This window comes from Selaginella moellendorffii, unplaced genomic scaffold (genome assembly GCF_000143415.4).
Source record: "Selaginella moellendorffii unplaced genomic scaffold, v1.0 SELMOscaffold_2, whole genome shotgun sequence".
NCBI lineage: Eukaryota > Viridiplantae > Streptophyta > Lycopodiopsida > Selaginellales > Selaginellaceae > Selaginella > Selaginella moellendorffii.
The window spans coordinates 2,803,254-2,814,901 of NW_003314263.1; positions in this window are offsets into that span (position 1 = coordinate 2,803,254).

The following is an 11,648-nucleotide window of genomic DNA, read 5'->3' on the forward strand; positions in this document are numbered from 1 at the left end:
ATATGCTCTAACCCTTTTGCAATGTTTGAGATTTCTAGGTTTTGCAAACACGGTAAGCTATCATGTAGCGATATTGAGGGACTAGTCTCAATACGCGAGGGTTCTTGTCAAGCTAGTGCAAGACAGAGCAAAAAAGAACTAACAAGCCAGGCCAAGTATGCTCAGCTAAATAGACACTTAGGAATTCCTTCCTTATGCTCATCCGGCCAAGTACAGATGCAAAGTTCAGTTTACTAACACTTGAACAAGAGGGACCAATAAAGGGAACCAGCAATACCGACCTCCTGCCATCGTGGCAGTAAGGTAAGAGTGTCTGTAAGGACTGGTCGACAGGTAACTTTCGATACCCGAAGTCACATGCGCGACAAGAATCCTCTCCAATTTGCCATTGTAGCACACCTGAATTTGGAGCCGAACTCCAAGCCTGTTGCGCTACGAAACGAGGGTCTGGTACAATCCCACGAGCACCAGCTCCCCGTATCCAGCACCTGCACGCAAAATGGTGTCAGATGGAGTTTGGCACAATTTTGGCATACCGGTGGCCTAACGCGAGGAGGAGGGTACTCCACCGACTAGAGCAGCATGGAGCTTGGGCTTAGATCCAAGCCAAACGCAGAACAAGGAGCAACACAGCCTAGCAGGAGCCAAACTAATGTCTCAGGTGGTCGGACATGCATTCCAACCACTATCCCTACTATACATTTGGAACCCCCCACAGCCCCCCCCCCCCCCCCCCCTGAGGGACACACGCTTTGGGCTTTCACCCCAAACCTCCCTTAGTACCAGGAGTTAGTCTCTGGGACAAGTCCGAAACTTACCAAATATGGAATGGCGCTAGATTGCGAATTTGGACACGGGATGAACACCATTGTGTTCAGGCCGACCTCTACACTCCGTAGATATGCCAAATGAGCAAATCTAGACACTTTTCCATAAATAGTATTTGGGACCGAAATGAGACTAACATAAAGGGCATGATAGCAAGGGTGTTTGGCAGACACGGTAAACTATCATCCGGCGATATTGAGGGACTAATCTCAATACGCGAGGGTTTTTGTCACTAGCTAGTGCAAGACATAACGAGACGGGAACTCCTTACCGGGCTAAGTATGCTTAGCTAATAGCACGTAGGAATTCCGTCCTTATGCTTGTCTGGTCTAAGTACACTCGAAATGCCCAGTTAACTCCACTAGCACAAGAGGGGCTACTAAAAGGATCCAACTGTACCGATCTCTTGCCGTCATGGCAGTAAGGAAAGAGTGTTCGTAAGGACCGGTCGACAAGTATCTTTCGATACCCAAAGTCACATTCGCAACACTCTCCCCCCCTTGGGGAAGATCGACGTCCTCGTCGATGCATACCCGAGTCTAACAAACTGTCAAGGAAACAACTCCGAAAGTTAACGGAAAGCACACTATGTGGGAAACACACCGACTTAAATGAGTTATGGAACGACTTCTCCTCTACGTCTAGAGACGCTAAGACTCAGACACCCTCCGGCCGTCACCGACAAGGAAATGACTAACAGAGTTAGCCACCCTTGTTGCTCCGAGTACCACTCGGCTTACAAAGGAATGATACATCCCTGCCCGCAGGGACATAGGGACCAGGCCAGAGGCCCAACGTCCCCTGAGCAAGAAATCAACCCCGTCGGGAAGATTTAGATAACTACTATAAACTGGCAGATTAAGTTGTTTACATGAGCACGCCCCTTTTCGAAATGAGTCATCGAGAGAGAGGCGGGGACTTGTGATCAGTCTATAATAGTTATCCCCATGGTTATGGATTGGACCCATGCACCGAAGTGCCGAAGTCAGCCTACCAAAACTGACCCAAGTACTAATGAACGAGAGAAACGACACTTTGACTTATAAAAATAGATTACTTTATTGATTTGCAAGATTTATTACAAGGTTTACAAAAGCTAAGTTTTATTATTATTCTCATACTCCGTGACAAGCTCACGGGCATGTGTAAGATTACTAAGAGGCTCCCAAGTTGATTCACAAGTTGGGTAACCTTTCCACTTAACTAGATATTCCTTCACACGAGCCCGTCTCTGGAACCGGGAATCCAAGATAGTTTCTACTTCGTATTCAGGTTCACCGTCCACAACATCAGGTGGCGGACAAATCTCCCCTTAACGTGCAACATCCACAGTGTAAGGAGCCAATAGATTGGCATGAAATACATTATGAACATTGGACATCTCCGCAGGCAGGTCCAACCGATAGGATACATCACCAATGCATTTTAGCACCCGATAGGGTCCAACATATCTCGGCAAGAGCTTCCGAGACAAAGAACCCTTAATGTTCAAGTTTCGGGAAGATAGCCACACTTGATCTCCCACTTGATAGGATACATCCCGACAATGCTGATCCTTATCACGTCGATACCTATCTTGAGCTTTGCCCATCACCTCAGTTGCTCTAGACCAACCTTGACGTAGCTGCTCCGCATAAGTCTCAATGGCCGGGACCAACACTTCGGACATTTGTTTCGGTATAACAATCTGTTGAGGAACCCCACGAGCATTCCCTTGCAGCATCTCCCATGGAGAACAGCCTATAGCGCTGTGAAATGTGTTGTTATAACATATTTCTGCTGTATCCAAATGCTCAACCCAATCGCGTTGGTCCGCCGCGACATAGTACCGCAGATAATCCTCAACTTGAGCATTCACGTGTACGGTCTGCCCATCAGTCTAAGGATGATAAGCCGTACTAAACTTCAATTTGGTACCGAACAACTGGAACAGTGTGCCCCAAAACTTCCCCGTAAACCTTGAATCTCTATTTGAGATCATCTCTTCGGGAAGACCACGAACTCACACTACTTCATGGAAAAAGAGCTTTGCTGCTTGTTTCGCATTTACTGTTCCCACAGTTGGAATGAAGTGTGCAATCTTCGACAACAGATCCACAACCACCATCAAAGTATCATAACCCTTAGACTTTGGCAAGCAAGTGACGAAATCAAGTGTCACACTCTGAAATGGCCATGCCGGTGCTGAAATGCACTGCAACTTCCTAGCCTGCTTCTCAACTTTGTGCTTACATTGCTGGCATATAGGGCAGGAACGGACATAGTCCGCTACATCACCTTCCATACCAGACCAGAAAAATCCCTTTTTCAATGAAGCTAGAGTCTTTTGCTGTCCACCATGTCCCGTTGCCGGAACATCATGATGTTCCCGCAGAAATAACTGCTGAAGATCCTTAGAGGGAAGATACAATCTTTCTTGCTTATAGAATATAAGCCCATCCCGAACTGAGAAGTGAAGTTTCGCATTAGTGCGACTAGCAACTTTTGCTGCTTCGCTACCAGGGCTCTGCTTCAACAACCCTGCACGGCATAAGATTGCCTTCACCAATGGATCACTTCTATATGAAGCCCGAACGTCTTCCAACCAGTCCGAACTTATTGCCGATAGTGCCCGGAATTGAGCTTGATGACTCAATGCATCCGGAACAACATTGTCTTTACCAGGTTTATATATGATTTCAATATCATATCTAGCAAGCTTCTCTTGCCAATGAGCCTGCTTTGGCGTAAACTTAGGCTGCGTAGCAAAGTAGCTCAGTGTGTTACTATTTGTATAAACCTTGGTGTGTCCACTCAAGTAGTGTCTTTAGTGTTCCAGGGCCGACACTATAGCAAAAATTTCTTTCTCATGCATTGGCCATCTTCATTGGGTTTCATCCAATTTCTTGGAATAGAACGCAACGGGACAACCATGTCGCCTTAGCGTAACACCAACCGCTTTGTCACAATCTTGCTGCAACACGGCACCAATAGCATATCCAGATGCATCACAATGCACTTCGAAGGGTTTATCAAGATCTGGGATCCTGAGAACAGGAACCGTAGTCAAGATCTCCTTCAATTGTACAAAAGCACGCTGACAAGCTAGTGTCCAATGAAATGGAATACTACTCTTCGTCAACTCAGTCAACAGAAGAGCAATTCTTGCAAAATTGCGGACAAACTTGTGATAGTATCCCGCCAAACCGAGAAAGGAACGAACATCTGATACAGTGGTCGGGATTTCCCAGGACTTCACCGCTTCCACTTTCTTTGGATCGACTTCAATCACGCCACCACCAACTATATGTCCGAGAAAGTTTACACGCAATTGACCAAAAACGCATTTACTTTCCTTAGCATACAGTTTGTGTTCGCGCAACTTCTGAAACACCAGCTCCAAGTGTTTCAAATGATCCTCCAACGTTTCACTAAAGACTAGAACATCGTCAATATATAGGACGACAAATGCATCCAAATAATCTCCGAATATTCTATCCATCATAGTGCTGAACATTGCCGGAGCATTGCATAACCCAAATGGCATGACAAGGAACTCATAAGATCCGTACCGAGTCTTAAAGGTTGTCTTCTCCACATCTTGATCAGCCACCCGTATCTGATGATACCCGGACCGCAAATCAAGTCGCGTAAAATACTTAGCCTTTAAGAGTTGGTCAAACAAGTCATCAATGCGAGGCAAAGGATAACTGTTCTTAACCGTGATCTTGTTGAGTGCTCGATAGTTAATACACATCCTCATGGTTCCATCCTTTTTCATAACAAAAAGGATTAGTGCTCCATAAGGTGACTTGCTGGGTCAGATATGACCTTTGTCAAAAAGCTCCGTGAGTTGCTTCTTGAGTTCAGCCATCTCCTTGATGTTCAACCGATATGGAGCTTTCGTGGGTGGTTTAGAACCCGGAATAACCTCAATCCGATGATCAACCTCACGGCTAGGGGGTAGCCCTGGTGGCAAATCCTTCGGGAAGATATCCTGATTCTGCACCAACAACTCCAATATCTTCTTTGGTACAGGATCAACCCCGTCGCCAATTCGAACAGAGTCACCCACACTCTCAGCTTCCATCACTTGAACCCAAAAGGTCAGACATCCCCTCTTAGCTGCTTTTTGAGCGGCCCTCGCAGTCATGAACTTGCCATCCCAATCCTTTGAGGAACACTTTTGCAACTGGAAGGACACATCAGGTCGTCCCTCGGACTTCAATGTGATACGACTTTGTCCAGCACCATAAATCCCTCTTATATATTTGTTGAAGAAGTCCATACCAAACACCATCTGAAAATCTGGTATCTTCAACACTACCAAGTCCACTCTTTCTTTCCACTTGGATATCTTTATTGGAACATCACTCACAAACTTTTTGGCTACTTGCCCACCTTCCGCAAACCGGAAGTGCATAGACAACATTTGCTCAGCATGCAATCCTAACAACTTAACTAAGTCTTCGGATATCACGCTGTGCATAGCTTCCATGTCAATCATCACTCGGATTCGGTGTCCATGGACAAAGCCTACCAGATACATCAACGGATCAGTGTTTGCATTAACTGCAAGAAAAGCTTGAGGAAAGCAACGAAAGTTACTCACCTCTTCTTCCTCATAGTCTGCATTGACCAACTCGTCAACCCCTTCAGCTTCATCACCACCGTCTTCCCTCATGACATTAACCCGAGACCTTGTCTTATGCTTGTTGGGACATTCCGAGGACCTATGTCCTGACTCTCCACAATGGAAGCAATGGCCCACACTACCCGTTCCGCTAGGAGCAGGTTTTGCAAGTTGCTGCTGCTTGTACCCACCAGGAGGAGGAACAGAGGGCCTAGGACCAGAAGAAGCTGCTGGTGGTCTCCAACCACCACCACCTTTGTTAACCGTTGCTTGTGAGCCTCCAGGGCGAAACCTGCTTTCCACCCTCTGTTTCCGATCACCTTGTTTATTCCCAGAATTTTTATTCTTATCTGAGTTACCAGCATACGGTTGCTGATATTGTTCCATGAGCGAGTGACTAAAGGCAACTTGCTACACTGCCTCCTTACACTCCAAATATGTCTTCGGCTTAAACTTCAAAATCTCATTACGAGAAAGTGAACTTAAACCCTCCAGAAAATAACTCCGAGCATCTTTGTCACTCATATTTGCAATCATAATGCGCTTCTGAGCAAATGCATTAACGTAATGCATGAGATCCCCTCGCTGCTTTAACCGCCGCAGCTCCGCGCGAAGTCTCAGACCAAGATCATCCGGCAAGTATTCCTTACAGATACGAGACCGCGTCTTAGTCCAACTTCTAGTCTGCCCTTTTTCAACACACACTTGGCGCCACCAAGTTTTGGCATGATCGGTGAGAAAGGATTGCGCGCACGCAACTTTCGTACGATCATCTACGTCTGCCGCTATGAAGTAGTTCTCCATATCGTAGACCCAGTCTTCCAAGACTTGATAGTCCTGCATGCCTCTGAAGTTGGGTGGCTTCGGAGGCTTGAACTTTGAAACTTGTGCAACCAGGGGCGGCTGCAGAACTTCATCGTCCTCAAAACTTGAAGAGGAGTTTGGTTGCTTAGGCTTAGCTGGTTTAGCTACCTCAGCTTCTTTCTTCCTCTTCTTGTTCTCCTTCTTCAATTTGCGAATCTCCCTTCGCAAATTCTCAATCTCGACTTCTTGAGCCGTACGCTGCAATGCCGCAGCATTTGGCTCTTCCTCTTCCGACTTAGCCTTTGCCTCTTCCGCAGCATCTCTAGCAGGAGTTTCCTCCTCTCGATTCGCCCGTCTAGAGGTTTCAGCGTCATCAGCACAGTTCCTCTTCACCATCCTGCTAGCTGCATGCATGCCTCTATCAGTAACTGAACATGCATACAACATTCTTACCGAATGGTGCAATCCAACTAATCCTACACAGGTCGCTTCAGATCTACTAGAAAAGTCTCTACATATGCAACTTGAGTCAGAAAATCCGACAAAAGTTAGATAGGAATCGCTGAGACAATTCCTCTGATACCAAATGTAGCACACCTGAATTTGGAGCCGAACTCCAAGCCCGTTGAACTACGAAACGAGGGTCTGGTACAATCCCACGAGCACCAACTCCCCGTATCTAGCACCTGCTCGCAAAATGGTGTCAGACTGAGTCTGGCACAATTTTGGCATACCGGTGGCCTAATGCGAGGAGGAGGGTACTCCACCGACTAGAGCAGTGTGGAGCTTGGGCTTAGACCCAAGCCGGACATAGAACAAAGAGCAACACAGCCCAGTGGGAGCCAAACTAATGTCTCAGGTGGTCGGACATGCATTCCAACCACTATCCCTACTATACATTTGGAACCCCCCACAGCCCCCCCCCCTGAGGGACACACGCTTTGGGCTTTCACCCCAAGCCTCCCTTAGTACCAGGAGTTAGTCTCTGGGACAAGTCCGAAACTTACCAAATATGGAATGGTGCTAGATTGCGAATTTGGACACGGGATGAACACCATTGTGTTCAGGCCGATCTCTACACTCCATAGATATGCCAAATGAGCAAATCTAGACACTTTCCATAAATAGTATTTGGGACCGAAATGAGACTAACATAAAGGGCATGATAGCGAGGGTGTTTGGCAGACATGGTAAGCTATCATCCGGCGATATTGAGGGACTAATATCAATACGCGAGGGTTCTTGTCACTAGCTAGTGCAAGACATAACGAGACGGGAACTCCTTACCAGGCTAAGTATGCTTAGCTAATAGCACGTAGGAATTCCATTTTTATGCTCGTCCGGTCTAAGTACACTCAAAATGCCTAGTTAACTCCACTAGCACAAGAGGGGCTACTAAAGGGATCCAACTGTACCGATCTCTTGCCGTCATGGCAGTAAAGAAAGAGTGTCCGTAAGGACCAGTTGACAAGTATCTTTCGATACCCGAAGTCACATTCGCAACAGCCATGCTAGGAGGAAACACCCTCGCTATCATACCCTTAGCATTAGTCTCAATTCGGTCCCAAATGCTATTTATGGAAAGTGTCCAGATTTACTCATTTGGCATATCTACGGAATGTAAAGATTGGCCTGAACACAATGGTGTTCGTCCCGTGTCCAAATTCGCAATCTAGCGCCATTCCATATTTAATAAGTTTTGAGCTTGTCCCAGAGACTAACTCCTAGTACTAAGGGTAGGCTTGGGGTGAAAGCCCAAAGCGTGTGTTCCTCAAGGGGGGGGGCTGTGAGGGGTTCCAAATGTATAGTAGGGATAGTGGGTAAGTCGGGCATGGCCAACCAACCTGAGGCATAGTCTAGCTCCCGCTTGCGTGCCTGTCCTTATTCTGCGTCCGGCTTGGGTCTAAGCCCAAGTTCCATTCCATGCTAGCTGGTGGAGTACCCATGTCCTCGCGTTAGGCCACCGGTATGCCGAAATAGTGTCAGACTCCGTTTGGCTCCGTTTTGCGTGTTGGTCCTGGCATTAGGATGTTGGTTACTCTAGGACTGTTCCAAGTCGCTCCGAGCTCTTGTCCCTTCGCTCCTTGGGCTTTATGCTCGGGAGTTGCTCTGTGGTTTGGTTCCATCACTCCTTGGCTCCATGCTTGGGAGTTTGGCACCGTTCCTTCGTTCAGTGGCCCAAGGCCTTGAACCTTGGGTTCCTATGGACACGTGGCATGGACATGTGGCATGTGACACGTGGCATTTGTCACGTGGCACAAAGAGGGTTTAGGTTCCGCTTCGTGGTGTTATCCTATGGTAAATCACCATAGGATAAAGGGTCAAAACCACGTGCGCTACATTTGGTATCAGAGATCTGTCTTAGCGAGTTTTATCCAATGAGATTGGGCAACTAGTCTCGTTGCATACGCAGAGATGAAAACGATGATCTGAGTGGGTACACGTTTGGGTGCAAAGGCTTCGCAATCGTTCCTTGGGTAAAAACCACCACGTTTACTTTGGCCAATATATCCACGTGGTATTGGTTACCTTGTTGTACCATGTAATGTGAGCTTGCTCTTGGGCTCATAAGAGACATTGAGTTGTTCCATTCGCACGAGTTTGAGCTTAGGCTTGTGAGTGAGGCACATTAGCAACTTGAGGTTACACTTTGAGTTGGTAGGATTAATGTTAGCCTATTAATGGTTCCATGAGTGTTCCAATGGTTCCACAAGTTGTTCCATGTACCATTGGTGAAAGTAAACCTTCCCTAGGTTTGCTATGAGTGGCAAATAGGCTAGTCTGTAGCTGTTTAGCACGGCACTAGTGGATCCTTCCTAGGCATGACTACAAGTGGATCAATTAAGTCGATAGGGATTAGTCTATTAATTCAAGTAATTATTGCCACGCTCTCTCATAAACTTTTCTTGGATTGGACTGAAGGCAGTGCGAAAGCAAGCTTGAGGTTAAGTCAAAGATGAGACTGAAAAGAGAGTCATCAGGGACGAAGGATCAAACACGTAAATCATTTTCTCTTCTCGGAGAGATGATTTGCAACGAGGTGTGACTCATTGCTCGTGTTCACATTATGCAATCAAGAGTCCCTACCTTGATGCATGTTAGAGATGATGGTCTTACAAATGGTGAGTTGTGGGATGGATAGCGGTGAAGTGCTATACCATTTTGTCTAGGCTTGCTATTGGAGGACTTGGGTTGCAATGCTCAATTCTTTTCTGGGGAACCTTGCTATTACTCCTTGAGTAGCTTGGTGTTGGATTAGTTTTGAGTTTGGTCGGAAAGAGAGTGGCATGAGCTTGTCCATGTTGTGAACAAAAGTTGGTGGTGTTCAATGTTGTAAATCTCTATCGGTAGAGTGTGGCATTTATGTTGCATTTTGTCGAATCGAGTTAACACTTGATATTCACATAAACCTTTGAAGTAATGATATGGATGTTGCTCATGGTATTGCTCAATTGATAATCCAGTCATTGTGATTTCTATATCATATCCATGTGATAATGAGCAATGTGTTTACGAAGTTGCTTGGTTAAACGATGATCAACCCCAAAGTGGTTGATGGTGAAGCTAGTCTACTTGCACGAAATAGCATTGTAGTAGCTTTGACTGGATTCTCAATGGTGGTCCATTATGCTAAGCTTAAGTTGGTTCCTTGTTCCTTGAGGGTTTGCCCATAAGGTGTTGGAAAATGGTTGTAACATTCATTTGCTATAGCTTGTCAGTAGAACCGTTAGCACTTGGAGTAGATTGCCGGATGGAGAAGGTGTGTAGTTGAGGCATTGACATCACTAGCACTTGTGTTAGTGGAAATGGCATTGTTATTCGAGTGATGAGGAATTTTCCTTAGAGCTTGATTTTCCATGTCATTTTTCTTGTTAGTATTTAGGCTTCACATTGGATCCTGAAAGTGGTTGAAGAAGAGTGTTAGTGCAATGTAGATACTTGAAGATGTGGTCTTCGTGATCAAGCCTTGGATGTTTACTTTGCATTTTGAGGATGTCGGTGTTGGATGTTGAAAAATGGGCAAAAGATGTTCGATGCTTAAGCATGCTATTGGGTCTTGAGAATTTGTGTTGAGGTGAACTTATGTGAAGTTGTTAGTAGGAGGAAGTTGGTTGAGTCTTGAAAGTTTGTATTCCTAGAATGAGAGTCATTCTTTCTCTAGGATGGAAATTTTCTACAAATTTTCTTAGACTTATCCAATGGCTGATCTGTTGATCACTTTGCCCGAAAACCATTCCGTTTTCATAAGCCAATACAAACTAGTGAAATGGTTGGAGTTGACTTCAGTTGATTTAAACCTTAGTAGATAGTTTGTATGATGCAGCCTGAAAGGGATGCTGACTTTTGGAGCTAAAGCAATTGAGTTGGATAGAGTCTGGAGTTGATGTAGAAGAGTGGCCGTTGCACTTTTCTAAGAAATGTGACCCTTGTGCCTTTCTTCTGTAGTGTTATGCTTGGTGGCAAGTTGCACCCTGCATTTTGTTAGACTCTATGAGAGTAGTGAGCTCTCACTGATCTTGACTTGGTCTTGGTAGCCTTGCGCCTTGGCTGAGGATGGTGATGTCCAACTTAGTTGTTTGCGGTGAGATGTTGGTACCCATACTATAGCTTTGTCTAAGTGGAGGTTGTGTACCGACATGAGTCCATCTCATGGTCTTCACTTGAGTTTCGACTTAGTATTGATCATGTGTAGCTAGCCTCTTCAAGGCATGCTCAGAGCTATTGACTAGATGTGTTGGTGAGCTTAGCGCAGTTGAGTTGGATTCAAGTGGTCAATTAGTTTGTGCTTGTCCATGAACCTTTATCTTGTACCTGGGATATTACATTCATGTTGGCCAAGCATATAACTTAGTGGCGTGAGTTTAGTGTTTGGGTCTTGTGAAGGCAAGTTGAATAGTGATTGTTGGTTGCTTTGCAACTAGTGATTGCTTGTAGACTTCGTCAAAGACTTCTGATACTTGCTTCACTCGATGAAGATTTAGCAGTGGTGGGCTTGCTTTATCGGATGGTGTTGCAGAGGATCGTGTCGTTAGACTTACATGGGTTTTCCATGTTGGCGTGTCGACTCTACTTCTGTCGATATCACTTGGTTGCGTTTAGTTCGTGGTGTTGGATTTCATTGAGTCTTGGATGTGGTGATTCACTCCTTGATGAAGTGTTATCTGTAACTGAGTTTTGCTGAAGGATTGGTCTCGGATACTGAGTTAAGTATCTTCAACTTTGGTTAGCTTAGTTGCTAGAGAGTTTTGAGTGGTGATTCACTCTTGCTTTCTTCTAGCTTTGTTATGGTGTTAATGGCATTGAAGTGATGCCTTGTCATTAATATTATTGATGTTGAGATTCAAGTGATATGAAATGTTTCTCCTTAGGTTTGACATTGAGTTTCATTAGTCTTGACAAAGAT